A 16,235-nucleotide genomic window follows, 5' to 3' on the forward strand; every position below is an offset into this window, starting at 1 on the left:
CTCCAATGAAATGGAATCAATCATGTTTCTTTGCCACTACTCTCGCAACTCTCTCCCCTTTTTGGCTAAAGCAGATTGTGTCATTTTAGCTCTCTGAAGTGACCCAGTATTCGAATGGTTTTTGCCAAGGCAATTAAGACTTGGCCTGTCACGATGACGGGCACCATGTGCCAACGGAAAAGAACAGATTGAACAACTTTAAGCACTTTAAATAACACTAGTTTGAAAGAGATGCACGACACACGAGGCGGGGAGTGGCTGAGCTCCACCCCAAGAGAGCACTGGCCCCAAACCTTGGTGCCCCTTTCGGTATTTCTTTATATTGCTTCAACTGAGTACAACTCCCATGGCTCTGCTCTGCATCCCCCGTGGGTAGACTGCCAGAGTGAGAGCCCATGGGTCATATATAAAGGCCCTTGGCCTCTAAAAGTAGTTTACATGAAAATCATTTAAGTTCCAAAAGCATGTGGCCTTTCAAAAGCAACCAGCACAAAATAAAGGAAATCCGTACAGCCTACCACGTCATCAACCAGCAACGTAAATCACAGAATTCCGTATAGGCTTTCACTTGGCACTGTTGGCGCAAATTGTGGGCGTCCGTACAGCTGCCATGTCAACATCTTTTATGCAAGAAATTTTTGTGTGTTTGTCTTGCTTTATTTTAGGTCACTTGGCCCGATCGCACGGGGTCCCATAAGTTGGTGGAAACCTCTTTTAAAAATAGGCCACTCAGCAAGACTTTGCAAGTTTGTGAAACTTCTTATGTCGCTTCTACTTCTTCTGCTCTTCTTCTTAGGGTTTAGGCCCCTTTGTAACAGACTTGGACACTCCAAGTCAAGAATCAACCGCGACAACACCAAATAACCACTTCAAAACAATTCACAGATCACAATAGATTTGCACTGGCCCGGCGGAGTTCCGTGCCTAGAGATATTGGCCCCAAAGACTGGCGCCCCTTTCGGTATTTCTTTTTGTATTAATCAATCATCAAAGTACAAGAGAGCGGTTAGGGTTTCACTCTCAGACTCTGCGTCCAGATGCTCTGAGAAGTGAGGCCCTCACCACTAATTTAAAGGTACAAGGGATGCCCAAAAGCAGAGCCCCAAAAGCTTTTAAAATAAAAAGCATCAGTTCTCTCTCTCTCTCTCTCTCTCTCTCTCTCTCTCTCTCTTAGAGAGTCTTTTCTCTTTTTTTATAAAAAAAAGCAAAATTCGCGTCGCTCATCATTTTCCCAAAAAAAAAAAAAAAAGTTTTTTCAACCTCCGCGATTTCCGGAAATTAGGGTTTCTGGCAGAAATTAGGGTTTGCAGGAATTTTAGGGTTTCTGGCAGAAATTAGGGTTTTTGCTGTTCGCCACGTCATCACTTTGTGACATACCCCCCTCTTGAAAGCATTGTAATCGACCGCGATTACTGCTGCAAAACCGACAAAAGCCATAAACCGTCGTAGCAGACACTGACTGTTAGTACCTACGTACTAGGAACACACATCTAGCACATGTACGAAATCGACAATCACATCACACGACATCACCAGACATCACAGGACATCACATGACATTCAACATTCATTCGGATCTTAGACCATGATTTATCGGCAATGTAGCTAGCAATCACATCTAGGTCCAATCACACAAACCCTAATTTCTGCCAGAAACCCTAATTTCCGGAAATCGCGAAGGTTGAAAAAACATTTTTTTTTTTTTGGGAAAATGATGAGCGACGCGAATTTTGCTTTTTTTTATAAAAAAAGAGAAAAGACTCTCTAAGAGAGAGAGAGAGAGAACTGATGCTTTTTATTTTAAAAGCTTTTGGGGCTCTGCTTTTGGGCATCCCTTGTACCTTTAAATTAGTGGTGAGGGCCTCACTTCTCAGAGCATCTGGACGCAGAGTCTGAGAGTGAAACCCTAACCGCTCTCTTGTACTTTGATGATTGATTAATACAAAAAGAAATACCGAAAGGGGCGCCAGTCTTTGGGGCCAATATCTCTAGGCACGGAACTTCGCCGGGCCAGTGCAAATCTATTGTGATCTGTGAATTGTTTTGAAGTGGTTATTTGGTGCTGTCGCGGTTGATTCTTGACTTGGAGTGTCCAAGTCTGTTACACCCTTGGCCGAGATTTGTAAGTCGGCTCCGTCCTTCAGTGCTTGACACGTAAGCAGTTTGTGTGTCACAAACTGCTGACGTGTCAAAGCCTCGAAGAATGGAGCCAACTTACAGATGCCGACCGAGGTGCCTAAATCCTAAGAAGAACAAGTAACAGAAGAAGAAGTCCTACCAACTTATGGGGACCCGTCCGATGGGGCCCTAAGTGACATAAAGGATTAAAATAAAGCAGAACCCACCCACACACACGCAGTCGATGATGTGGCAGTTGTATGGATTGTCCGGATTTTCCGCTGGTTGATGACGTGGTAGACTGTATGGATTTCTGCGTTTTGCACCGACTGCTGACGTGGCAATTGTACGGATTTTCGTGAATTACGTTGGCAGCTTTTTGGCATTGCTTTTGGACCAGAAGCTTTTGAGTTTTAAGGCTTTTCATGTAAACTGCTTTTGGGGCCTAGGGCCTTTAAATATGAGGCTAGGGCTCATTCTCTGGGATGCTTCCTTGCGAAGGTGCAGAGTTTGGAGTACCAGCTTGTACTGTGTTGATGCAATATAAAGAAATACCGAAAGGGACGCCAAGGTTTGGGGCCAATACTCTCTGGGGTTGAATTCCGCCACTCCGTGTTGCGTGTCGTCTCTCTCTCTCTCTCTCTCTCTCTCTCTCTCTCAATTCAGTTGTTATTGAAGTGCTAAAAGTCTGTTTAGTCTGTTCTTTTCTATTGGCACGTTGTGCCCGTCTTGTGACAGTGGTATCAGAGCATCAGGCTTGTGCTTTTTTGAAAGCATACCGATCCCACCAAAGAGCAGACAGAGCAAGATCGCACTTCCAAAGCTCATTGGAAATTTTAGGCTCGTGCTCCGACCCCGGACTTATTAGCCACTCTCACCCTTACTTCATCGCGCATCGGGCGCGCTCCTGTCTTCACCGCTCATGTCTTACAGGGCATAAGCCATAAGATCACTTGCAAGAGAAGGATCCAAGATTTGTTTCAAGTCACTGTTTTTCTCAAAAGCAGTGCCATGCAGATGTTGATGTCTATAGCTACCAAGCAGCACACTCCAAGGACTTGCCAAGCTTTCAAGAAATTTTTTGCCCGAAGTTATATGGTTTTTGACATCTTCCTTCGGAGTGCAACTTCTGGCAGAGTGGGGTATCGTGAAATGCTTGCCATGGAAACCCTAGCAGATTATAACTTAAAATTTCTCGACATCTCCCAATAGATGTCTCTTCACGCGCAAATGACCTTGGAGGTCCAGTGCGATTGCTATCTTGGGACTACCATCGCCGCAAAAGAAACATTGTTTGTCCAAGAGCTGATGGACGATGCTGTGCTCGGCTACGACCTTATGGAAGGAACCTAACCCTAATTTTTGGTGCAGGTTTCAGGATGCAAAGTCAGTCAACTTTTCGAGCTCGGCTGATGTCGAGATTGCTTTTTAAGTTTGAAATCTGTGTGAGAACTTGTTTGATGACCTTGTTTGGAATTTGTTTGAAATGGATGGTAACTGTTTGAACCTGTCTTGGTGCCAATTTGAATTGTTTGATTCTGGTTTTAATACCGGTTTCAATGATTGGTGATTTTACTCCCGGGTGGAGTAGTCAGAAATGATGTTTGAGAATGCTTGTTCATACTCATGGACCAGACCCTTGTGATTAGTTGCGGGGGGAGCATTGAATGATTGAAAAGTGTTGTTTTTACTCATGGCCCGGACCCTTGTGGTTATTTATGGGGGGAGTATTGTTGTTGTGACTCCCGGCCCGGACCTGGATGGTTATGCGGGAGGAGTATGAAGAAGTCTGAGCAGTGGTTATTCTCAGCACCTCCAAACGACGCAAGCTGCGGTCTGAGGGGCGTTTGGTTGTAAAAGGCCTCTATATCTCCCGGCCCGGACCTTGTTATGTTATGCGGGAGGAGTGTTCATCGGCGGCTATGCTTTTATGTCTTGTAACATGTATATGTGAGCATTTGTGTTGCATTGTGATGTGCCAACCACTGAATATTTATAATTGGATGAGATTGCCTGGGTATGTAATTTTAGTGCATCAAGACACCTGTGGAAGATCAGTGCGGTCTAGGTGTGGTGGCTAATTTTACTACGTCGGAATATCAAGAGTTCCGATCTGGACGAAAGGAGAAGCCAACTCCTTGATCAAAAGAGCCGAAAGGAGAAGCTAACTCCTTAACAAAAAGAGCAAACTGATTGTCCCTCGGAATGTCTCTTGGAATGACCATCGGAATGTCCCTCCGAATGACCATCGAAAATTTTTGAGCTAACTTGAGTTGTTTTGCAGATATGCTGTAATCGCGAACGATTACTCTCTTTCAAGAAGGGGAGATGTCACAAACTGCTGACGTGTCAAAGCCTTGAAGAATGGAGCCAACTTACAGATGCCGGCCGAGGGGCCTAAACCCTAAGGAGAACAAGTAACAGAAAAGAAGAAGTCCTACCAACTTATGGGGACCTCGTCCGATGGGGCCCTAAGTGACATAAAGGATTAAAATAAAGGAGAACCCATCCACACACACACACACAAATGATGACGTGGCAGTTGTATGGACTGTCTGGATTTTTTGTTGGTTGATGACGTGGCAGACTGTACAGATTTCCGCGTTTTGCACTGATTGCTGACGTGGCAGTTGTACGGATTTTTGTGAATTACGTTGGCAGCTTTTTGGCATTGCTTTTGGACCAGAAGCTTTTGCGTTTTAAGGCTTTTCATGTAAACTGCTTTTGGAGCCTAGGGCCTTTAATATGAGGCTAGGGCTCATTCTCTGGCCAAAGCCGATACAATAGGGACAGACTCGCCCTTAAGTTTAATGTCAAGTACAATGGTTCTGCCCTTCTCTGTGATCAATGTCGCTTTCCTCGCCCGATAGTCGACCACGACGTTGTTCTTGTGGTACTAGGGAATTCCCAAGAGAACATCACAACCTTCCAAAGGCATTATGTAAAAGTCCTCATGCCCCAAATAGCCCTGACAATGCAACCGAAGTTTGCCAATGACAGGTGTAACCGCTACGTCCCTGCCGGGTGCCGCTAGAACTGCCTCTGCAAGTGGTCCCATCGGATCGGGAGTGATCTCGAGCCGCGCCGCTAATTCTGGTGAAATGAAGTTGACCTTGGCTCCTCCATCAAAGAAGATTAGGGCTTCTTGGTCTTTCACTTTGCCCCAAGCTCGACAAAGTTCTGTACTCTCGTCCAACGTGCTGGGATCGGTACCCACGCAATCTAGAATCAGTCCTGTTTTCATCTTGCCTTTTCTTCCACGTTCCTCAGCTGCTCTCGAACTCTCAGGCCTTTCGTCGTCTTTGTCGTTCTGTTCTTTCTATGCCTTTTTAGGGCACTTCGCGGAGATATGTCCAGTTTCCCCGCATCCAAAGCACTTCCCTTCCTTGATGTAGCTAGCTCTCTCCTGAGGAGTGAGCTTGGGTCGTGCATCCTTCTTTTCTGGGTTGCTCTTCCTCTTTCTACTTTCATTTGTCGAAGTCTGTTCGGCTCTTTGCGTCATGATCTCATCCGTGGGGTAGTTCAAACTGCCAGAGTGAATGGCAAAACCCCGTTTTGCATGACTCATCAACTCCTGAATGGAAGCTGCCTTTTATTCTAAGCAATGATCTCGGATCTCTGTAGGAAGACCCAAGGTAAACCGCTCAATCTGTTCCTTGGACGAGATCTTCTTGAATGAAGATGCGAGTAGAAAAGTGCTCTAGAATCTCTCGCAATAAGCGTCCACTGTATCCTTCTTGGTCATTCGAAGATGGTTCCCAGCAGTTGGAATATCGCGTTCATACTCTCGAGTCAGCCTAGAAGAAATAAAAAGCCTCTTGAATTTCAGCCATTTAACTGGCGCAGTCTTGTTTTATTGAAGCGTGGACCACCAAGTTCGAGCATTCCCCTTAAAGTAAGAGGTAGCTCTCTGAATCTTAGAGTGCTCGGAGTAACGCCCTCCCGCGAAAGCGATGTCAAACTGCTGTACAAAAGACAGCCTTCGAAGCATCTCTATAACCAGAAAACGTGTCAAATTTAACTGACTGTCCACCTTCCTTAAACTCTCAGACTTTCTTGCTTTTGTCTTCTAGAAAGTCATACTGGTTGGCTTTGTAAAAATTCTTCTTCTTTGCATAAAAGCTGTTGTCATCTGAGTCTGAACTAGACGAGTCCTCCGTAGAACTGTCAACCACGGGGCGAGATTTAGACTTCTTTGCCTTTTTCTTGCCCTTTCCGAAGCGTTGCTTTTTGCTTCGCTTTTTGCTTCGCTTTTTGCCTTTTTTGTCTTCTTTGCTCGAGTCAGAGGAGCTAGAAGAAGTGTCAGAAGAAGAAGAAGGAGAAGAATTGGGTACTCCTTCAAATTGAACAAGCTTCTTCTGCTTTCTTGGCTTTTTAAAAGTAGACTAACGACCCAAATAACCCGGGAAGTCAGTGCTTTTCTTTTGCTTTTTGTCGTGCTTTTTAACTTTGTTCTACGCATCAAAAAGCTGAGCAATTCGTGCATCAACGACCTCTTTAAATTCTTTCTCTGTATACCTCTTGGGAGTAGGAGGTTTCTTGAGAGCGGGTTTTTGGGGTGGTTTTGTGGTCTTCTGCCAGTGCGTGTGCACTTCCTCGAAAGAAGTCTGGCTCATATATTTTGCCATTTCGGGTCTTTGGCAAAATTAAGCATCATCTTTGTTGCATCGGTGATCAATTGTCGACGCTCCATCTCTTGACGCTCCGCCTGAGTAGGCCGAGGTGGGCCGTACTCCTTGCTTGAATCTTCGTTGTGATCCCTTCCCGCATCTCCGGATGCCGAGGGAGTCGATTGATCTTTGCCTGAAGCCATAGGTGTCGCGAAAAAAAGATTGGATTTCCCGTAGGAGAGAAATCGGCCGCGCTCTGATACCACTGTAACAGACTTGGACACTCCAACTCGAGAATCTACCACGACACCACAAATAATCACTTCAAACAGTTTACAGTTCACAATTGATTCAACACTGGCTCTGCGGAGTTCCGTGCCTAGAGATATTGGCCCCAAAGACTGGCAGCCCTTTCGGTATTTCTTTTTGTATTAATCTGTGTTCAAAGTACAAGAGTGCGGGCAGGCGCTCACACTCAGACTCTGCGTCTAGAAGCTTTGAGTTTGAGGCCGTGTCTGCTTATTTAAAGAGTACAAGGGATGCCAAAAGCAGAGCCCCAAAAGCTGAAAATCAAAAGCATTAAAAATAAAGCAACTTTAATTTTCCCTCTCAGAATACAACAGAGATTTTCCACGTTAAACTGTCCCAAAAAGCAGCGGCGTAAATGGCGGAATTCGTACAGCTTGCCACATGTCAGGTTTTCCGAAGTTTGCGGGCCTGTCCGTACCCTGTAGCCACGTCATCGTTCTACCGAATCTGCCACGCCAACATTTGGCCAAGGGAGGGTGTCTGTGAACGTGCACTGGGCAGCCACGTCATCATTTTGTGACACTAGTCATCTCATTCATATGGGAATCTATGTACTAGAATCATTCATCATCATCATTCATTCAAATTTCAAGCGAAATTTATGATTATTATCTTGAATTGACATATTCATTCCTGAGCTGCCGTCGCTCCTGATTGCTTTCAGATGCAAATTCCTTGCCATGTCATTCTCGATTTCACGTGCATAATAGACAAAATTTTAAGCAAATGGTTCACCTCGTTGCAAAAGAGTCGATGTCCGGCTCCATGCTTCCAAATGCTTTCATATGCATGTTCGTCGCTCCTTGTAGTTATTTGCACACAGATAACAAGAGCTTCCAAAAACACAAAAATCCACACATACTGATTTTTTTTGCAAAAACCCTAATTTTTCAAAGTTGATGGATATAAGATTTGTTCATGTGTATGCGTCGTGCTTGTTGAGAGGATCCACTTTGCCTTCTGTCGCATATCCAAATTTTCAACCGTTGAAGAGATATTTAAAGGTCTTGTAGCAAACTTCCCTACTGAAAATTTGTCATATTCTTCATTGTGTTCTTCAATTCTTGCGCTAGATTTTAACTTTTCGTGCTCAAAAGAGGGGTCATGATGGAGCTAGCACATCAAATGTATATACGGATTCAGTGCAATAGGAGTGCATATCGCTCTACAAATGTTAAAGGTATTATGCTCACTTCTATCGTAGATGGAGATGACAAAAGTATGAGAGTCTCATTAAGTCATTTGTATCTATGTTTTATGACCTTTCTTGCGGATACATGTGATGATAAAAGGGTGCTAATCACACTAAATCATCTATAACATGTATATTTGGCATGCAATTGAACGCTAGGGCTGATCTGCTGTCATGAAGTGGTTCTGTTGTGTCGAAGCTCCTCTGTAATGCAAAATCGCCACGGCTGATTTGTCCTTGCAAAAATGCTAGCTTGATGCTGAGTTGCAAAAACGCTAGGCCATGTTGTTGGGGGTCCTGCTGAGAAGGTGCCTGTTGAGCGATGCTTCTGATATCTCTTCTGCCAGAAAGTGCTAACTTTGGTTTGCTTATATACAAACTTAGCAAAATTGCCCTACCTAGTTTCCAACAAAAGTCACTTAAAAATAATAAGTAAAAAATGTAAAAAATAGTGAAAATAGGTCTATGCACTGTAAAAATGCTCCTGATGGGTTCTGGTGGAAATTTGATGATCATGCTGTGTGCAACCAGAGGATATGCATCTAATCTAAGTGTTTGGACATGCACGGCCTGCAAACAGACTCACAAAAGTACCAGATTACTTCCTATTCTAGACTGACTTGACTGAACTGAACCCTGGTCATGCTGTAGCTTGTCCACGGACACATAGGGTTGGATGTGTCACGTGACACGACTCTTGCATAATCACTGAAAAGAAGTTTATAATTGTAAGTTGATGCACTCTAAATTCTTTGTTTGCAATTCATGGACCACACTAAAGCAAAGATCATCCTAAAGAACATATGCATTGTTCTTTCCAAGTTTGTATTCTTCAAATTTGTTTTGCAATTGCGATATGGAAGGGAGTAAGGGGATAGTTTCACGGATGTCGTGATCGTGTTGCTTGAACGTAAAACTCACATCGCTTCCATGGAGATGCCTTGTGGATAGTAAGTGATGTAAAGGAAACAATTGGGAATCGTCTAATACGGGGTTAACGTGAAATTTACGTGGAGACAAAATCTTAACTCACAAGAGACTCGTTGTTTTCTTAAGGTTTTGTTTGAGTAAAGATTAAAATGAAATAGAAACTAAGAGATTATAACTCAAGGAGCTTAATTTAAATTTAAACTAGGATTAAAACTTTACCGATAAGATTTGACGTAGATAGCCCTAGCATAACATAGAAGATTTAAGTGTGAACTTTGTCTTACATGTTTAAAAAAAGGCCGGCGCACGTGTTTACCTGTGGGATGCAGCGGGGGATGGTTCTTTTCTTGATGACCGTAACTTGGAGACAAAACTTTAACTCCCAAGAGACTTGTTGTTTTCTTAAGGTTTTGTTTGAGTAAAGATAAAAATGAAATAGGAACTAAGGGATTATAACTCAAGGAGCTTAATTTAAATTTAAACTACGATCGAAACTTTACCGAGAAGATTTGACGTGGATAGCCCTAGCATAGCATAGAAGATTTAAGTGTGAACTTTGTCTTACATGTCTAAAAAAAGACCGACGTAAATGTTTACCTGTGGAATGTAATGGGGGATGATTCTTTTTGGCTAGGATTGATAACCGTTGGTTTATGTTTTGAGCTCAGGTTCATTCAATGCCCTAGAAATGGGATTGGATGGGAGTGTGTCCCAGCCAGGGTGGTGAGATCCGTGGATATGTCTGGAAATTGGCCTAGTTCGGGTAGGCCTGATGCCGATGGGAATGGAGAAAAGAAAATGGATCCAAAGTTGGATCGGATAAGAGAGGAAGATGTGATTAATCAAAGAAATTTTCTGATTGTTTGGTATAAATGAACCTTTTCATCTAGAGTGAGCTTAGGTTTTGCAATTGTGTTAGCTTTACCCTTAGGTTCATTTTGAGAGTTCTTTTCTGAGAGACTATTTGAAGATTGGTTAGAAGAGTTACCGTTCTTACCGTTCTGAGGGTTCTGAGAAGTCTGAGAGGTACTTGTCGAAGTCTTATTTTCCTTAGGCTTTCCCTTGTTGTGCTTCATCTCTTGTGCGAGAGCAATCGCTACCGCCTTGTTGAGATCGATTTGATCGAGCACCTCGACATCATACTTGATATACTTGTCCAATCCATAAAGGAATGCCTCTTTGCGCTCATCATCCGACTTGCGTAATTGGGTACCTAGCTGCAAAACACGATTAGAGAAAGACATAACTGGCATACCATTTTGCTTGAGAGCACGCCAATCGTCCTTCAATTGTGTGAGGTACTGAGGTGGCATAAACCGCGCCTTGAGCTTGTCTTGGAAATCAGCCTAATTGAAGGAAAGAGGCGTGAATTCGTCGGCTTCCTCTAGGTGCGCGGCTAAATGTGCCTCTTGCTATGCGTGGTACCAATTGATGGCATCACCGGCAAGGTACATAGTTGTCGTCAAAACCTTGCTATTTCCTGTCTTCTTAGTTGTCGCAAAATAAGCATTAAATTGATGCAACCAAGAATGAATAACCGTAGCATCCATGTTACCATCATACTTATTGAAAGTCAACTTCTCTGTATGACTCGGTTGTTGCAGTCTGAATCTCGGCTTGCGCCACATGAGGAACTCCCAACATCTTTGGCTGGTTCGCACTTCGAGGCAAGAACCTGTTGAACCAGTTCTTGAGTGCGGAGGTCCCTCTGAACCTCTCGATCGGCCTCGAAGGCCGCTCGTTTTGCTTCGGCTTCCAAGCGCATTTGCTCACGCTCACGCTCAATAGCCGCTTTTTTGTCTGCTTTTCTTTCTTTGCATTCATCGCGCTCGCGTTCCATGTCAATGCGAGTCACTTCTTGTCGTGCCATCATGTCCATCATTGATTTTACCAAGGCCTCCATAGGATTTGGTGCAATCCCTGGTGCAGATGGCGAAGGGGGAGGGTCAGGAAAACCTCCATGGTGAGGAAATTCTTCTTCACTACTTTCATGCCCATCACCTCCATGCGAACTATCCATTCCGCTTCGGGTGATGAGCATGCACTGTGATCTTTGGTTCTTAAGTTCACGAGGAACTTGGGTTCTTGTGGGTCTTGGGTTCTTGAGGGTCTTGAGGTTCTTGAGTGTCTTGAGGGTCTTGAGGTTCTTGGGTGTCTTGAGGGTCTTGAGGTTCTTGTTTCGCTTGCAATTGGTGTTAGAGAAGGATCTTCTCTTCACCCGAGTTCTGCTCTTTTCCGCAGGCGCACCCCTTGGCGGCCTTGCGGTCACACCAAGGTTGCTTTTTTCGTCCTCAGGTCGATTGGCCGACTGCTAAGTGCACGTTCCGCTCTCAATGAGTGAAAAGAGGCCCAAGGGGAGGCTGGACAAGCCCTTATTTCTTGGGTTTTCTGTCACTCTTCAAAAACACGATTAGGGATCAACATGCCCAAGTGAACTTGGGTTCGTGCGACCTCAACAAGCAAAAAAGAAATTCTGTGGTTCTTTCCTTGAGTGATACAGAACACTACCAAAGCTTTGATACCAATGTAAGGTGCAGCGGAAGTGAATGTTGAACTTTGCTCAAGATGAGTGCTCCGAATTGTGCTCAAGGTTCCTTTTACTTATGGAAGGGAGAGCCTCCCGTTGTTAATGAGAGAGTTCAATGGACACAAACAAAGTGAATGGACACTGTGAATGGACGTGCATGAGATTGAGAGAGAGAGAAGAGAATACAACACTAGAGACGTTGTAAAACCCTCCTCCGAAGGCCCCACTCTTGATGGCGAGAGTGGTCTACTATTGATTGCATAATCTGGTACAATGGCTGAATGCAAATCTAAGGGCTATGTTGATGTCGACGGTGTGGACGACGAGGGCGGGACTATGGCTGAAAACTGAATGCTTCGAATCACTGATTTGCTGCTGAAAAATCGTTGTCCTTATGGTGCTTAAAGGCTGCCCTAAACCGCTGTGTTGCTGCTGTGGTACTGTTGCAAATGGCCAAGGCAATGGCTGAAGAAAACGCTAGTTGCAGGGCTGCTGATCGCTTGCGTTTGTTGCTGAAAAATGCTGTTTCAAAACGCTGGCTGATGCTGATAAAAAACGCTAGGTGCTGGGGTACAAAAACTCTATCTGCAGGGCCTTGTCCTCGTTGAATCTACTGGTTGGGAAGAGCCAATGCAAAGGCTGAGAATGCTGGTGATACTGTTCCTTTGCTGGCTGAAATCGCCCAAGACTCAAAGCTGGAAACGCTAGGGAGCTTGTGGGTAAGAATGCCACCAAGGGGAAGTCTTGCTTGAGAGAGGTTCTTGTTCTTGTTCTTGCTGAGAGTCGGCTTGTTGAGCACTGCTCCTGCTGCCTCATTTGCCAGAAAGTGCTAACTCTCGTTTGCTTATATATTATCTTAGCAAAATTTCCCAACCTAGTTTCCAACAAAAGTCACTTAATAAATAAGTGAAAAATGTCAAAAATAGGGAAAATAGGTTTAAATGCACTGGAAAATTCCTCTGATGGATTCTAATGGGAATGCTGATGATCATGTTGTGTGCAACCGGAGGATATGCATTTAATTTAAGTGACTGGTCATGCACGGTCTGCGAACAGACTCACAAAAGTGCCAGATCACTTCCTGTTCTAGATTGACTTGACGGAATTGAACCCTGGTCATGTTGTAGCTTGTCCACGGACACATAGGGTTGGATGTGTCACGTGACACCGTACTCCCTTGCCACGTCATCGTCTCTACAGACTACCACGTCAGTATGTCAGCGTGTTTTACGGAAATCCTCCTCAGAGTTCAAGGTGCGGATATGACCACTAAATTAGTGCTGATTATATCTCTGAATTTAAATACTTTAAAGGGACATGCTATTGGTTTACTATAAGAGAGAGCCAATTTTTGTAATACTTCAGGATCTAATTCTTGGGTTGTGGCAAAACAAGTTGAAAAGCTGATTTTTTGTTATTTCTGTTAGTGTGCCATTCATAGTAACCTTTTATCAGTGACTGTCTGCCAGTCTGTACCTTGCACTTAAAAGGGTGAATCTGGGCTTATCCTGGATACATCTAGGTATGTAAGTTTCTTTTAATTGAAAAACCCAAATCGATGCTGGCGGATGTCATGCGGCTGAATCTTTTGATCTAAGTCTATTGTAAATCATTAAAAAATAACTGTTTTTAGGGGGGAGGAGATACACAGAACTCATACATTACTTTGGTTTTTGGATTATTGTTCTTGGTTAGGTTCATCCTTACGGTAGGGCTAGAATTGAAGCATAATTTTCTTCAGCCATGCTTGAGTAGTCTATGGCTTGGGCCGGGGAAAAAGGACTCTGGTGCGCTGCCTGGAAGGAACTTTTCCTCTCATAGGTGGTGCCCATCTGTGATGCGTGCCTCTTCTTGTGATGAGTGCTTTCTATTTTCATGCCAAGGTTCCTTTGTCTGCTTTGCTTGCCTTAGGGAATCATGGCTTAGCTTTTGTGTTACTTGCTCATCATTGCAAAGTCTGCATATACGCACATGATTATCTTAAACACTTGTAACAATCAAACCCATTAATGTTGAGCAATGTTCTTATTTCAAATTGCCTTTGTGTTTGCAGGGCAAGATGGATGAGGAACGTCCCTTTTAGGGAGGTAGTGACTCTCTCTCTTTATGTGATGCTTGATGATAAGGTTAATTCAAAGAAGAAAATTGCAAGACGTTAGGCATATGGCCTACTCGTAAGACATTTCAAAGTCAACAGCTATCAAAATGACAACAATCATAAACATGACTTTAGGCGTGTGTATAGAATGGATAGCCTGCAATCATGGAAGAGCTTGTTCCTTGCGATGACCTGTGCATCTATCAACGAAAAAGACCCATCAAAGCAATAACCTTCGAATGCACCTAATGTGGCTTTTCACCTAAAAAGAGAAAATTAACAGTGCTATAAATGGTTCAATAATGCCAAAACCCTGGTCATCTATCAACAAAGACCCACCAAAGCAATAACCTTTGAATGCGCCTAATGTGGCTTTTCACCTAAAAAGAGAAAATTAACAGTGTTATAAATGGTTCAGTAATGCCAAAGCCCTGGTCATCAGAAGAACACAAAGATCACATCATCTACATCTGTTCTTGCATAGTTTTCAGGCCCAAAAAGCCATTGTTTTGGGGAAATATTATGCTTGCATGCCACACTAAAGAAATAAAAGCCCATATTTGGCAGGCCATCGGACAAGATAAGAGTCTATGTCTGCTAGTTTCTGGACAAGTCCAGCAGAAAATTTGCAACCACTTGAAGATTTGTTCGTTTTAGGATTGTTGCCATAGGTGAATTCCCCCACCACGAGTCATGAATCACCAAAGAAACACGTAGCATTGAAAAGGTGTTTGCAAATGCAAAGCACTAAAAGGAAGTTTCTTTTGTTCCTTCAGAATGCCATTTTGCTCATTCTCATAATTTTATCGGCAATATCAGCAACCCAGTTTGTACCTCGTATCAAATTGGGATATAGATTAATAGCAGATGCTCGTATGAAACAAAACATGCCATGCAAGTTCTAGTTATCCCAAGTATACATGGATTTTTGAATATCAAGTTAACCCAGAAATCGGATCTTTTGCCAGACCAACAAATACATCTAAATATTCTTTAGGAGGATAGAGCGTCCAGAGTAGAGACAATAAACAGTGCCCTCAGGAGACGGTAGTTATTGTAAGGATCTTGGAGGACAGAGGCTGAGAGAGCTAGGAGAGACGCAAAAGAAGAGGAGAAGAAGGCGCTAGAGACAGAGAGAGGTGCCTCTAGTCAGAGGAGGTACACAGATGCAAGGATTCACCAAGGATCCACCTCTTCAGATTTTCTCTTCTTTAGGAGAGATGTCATCTGCCACTCTTAAACCCATTAAGGTTCGTGGGGATTCTACTGAACCCTGATGTGGTTACAGTTCTTCCTCTTGCTGCGCCTATGACAAGGTATGAGGAGAATTTTGGATCATAGAAGAATGTATGTTCTTGCTTAGCAAGTGGAATGATTCATGACACTCATGCAATGACTAATTTTATCTTGGTGTGTGTTTGTGAGGCCATATTTGACAAGTAAAAATGGAGCAAAATACCTAGAAGGAGGCTCTATAGCTAGCAAATAAGGCAAATACCTTGACGTTGTGTAGAGAGAGTCAAGAAATATGGCTATGGATGACGATAAACTGTTTTTGTGCTCACTAGGAAAAGAATCAACAAGACAACCCTTTTGTGTGGAGGAGAAACTTTAGCAGCCATTGATGTGGAATCACTTGCTACGCATGGAGCACAAACATATGCTAGGGAGTATACCATATGTAGCTTTGGGTCCCATGGTAGTTGGATCCGCACCATAGAGTTAATTGGAGTGGGCCCGGTTTTTCATTATACCTCGATGTACATATTGACAAATTGAGTCTGTTAAAGTTTATATAGCCTCTCAAGTGAATAGCCCAATGTGATCCCAATATATATTTTGGCTTTAGGTATTTATTCTACTTATTTGTCAAATCTTGGGTAGGGCAATTTGCTAAGGTGAGTATATAAGCACACATAGCCCCATTGTAAGATATACTAACTCATTGCCAAGGTTTGTTACCGTCTCTCTCACAGGAGATGGGTTTGTGATTTGACCCTGCTACATGGATACACATATGTCTCATGGTTTGCGGTGTGCCATTGGTCAGATACGCACATCCTCACATCAGCTGGAGATTGAGACTGGTAGATTCAGAGGGATACCAACAGACAACAGGATATGCCGTTTATGCCAGCTAAAGCCAGAGACAGAGCTACATTACGTATGTCATTGCACAATGTACTATGAGATTCGGGATCGTTTCCATTGCTTATTCAGAGAGGGATTCGGTCCTTTCTCTAGGGTCATGAGTTATGAGGATCAGAGATGTCGGGCTATATCTACTTGAGTTACACAGATATAGACACACTTTATTGGGGAGAGCTAGAGAGAGACAGTCCCAGAGATGAATTACAGATTTCTTTTTACTAGATATGGGACAGCTGGAGGAGCAGCCATCGCTGTAGAGCTCTGCCCACACTCATTCGAACACTACCGGCACTCTCATCG

At 43.5% G+C, this 16,235-nt stretch overlaps 1 protein-coding gene across 4 annotated transcripts in view; it reads left to right on the top strand.

The window, feature by feature from the left end:
• The window catches only part of LOC147449099 (uncharacterized), a 212,664-nt gene that overhangs the window by 7,760 nt on the left and 188,669 nt on the right, over nt 1-16,235 (top strand). For all 4 annotated transcript variants that reach the window (XM_086521674.1, XM_086521677.1, XM_086521676.1 and 1 more), the window contains one exon: nt 13,740-13,773. The gene's annotated coding sequence lies outside the window, so the exon portion shown is untranslated. The remainder of the gene's footprint in view (nt 1-13,739; nt 13,774-16,235) is intronic.

Source organism: Adiantum capillus-veneris, chromosome 10 (genome assembly GCF_014529385.1).
Source record: "Adiantum capillus-veneris isolate H3 chromosome 10, ASM1452938v2, whole genome shotgun sequence".
NCBI lineage: Eukaryota > Viridiplantae > Streptophyta > Polypodiopsida > Polypodiales > Pteridaceae > Adiantum > Adiantum capillus-veneris.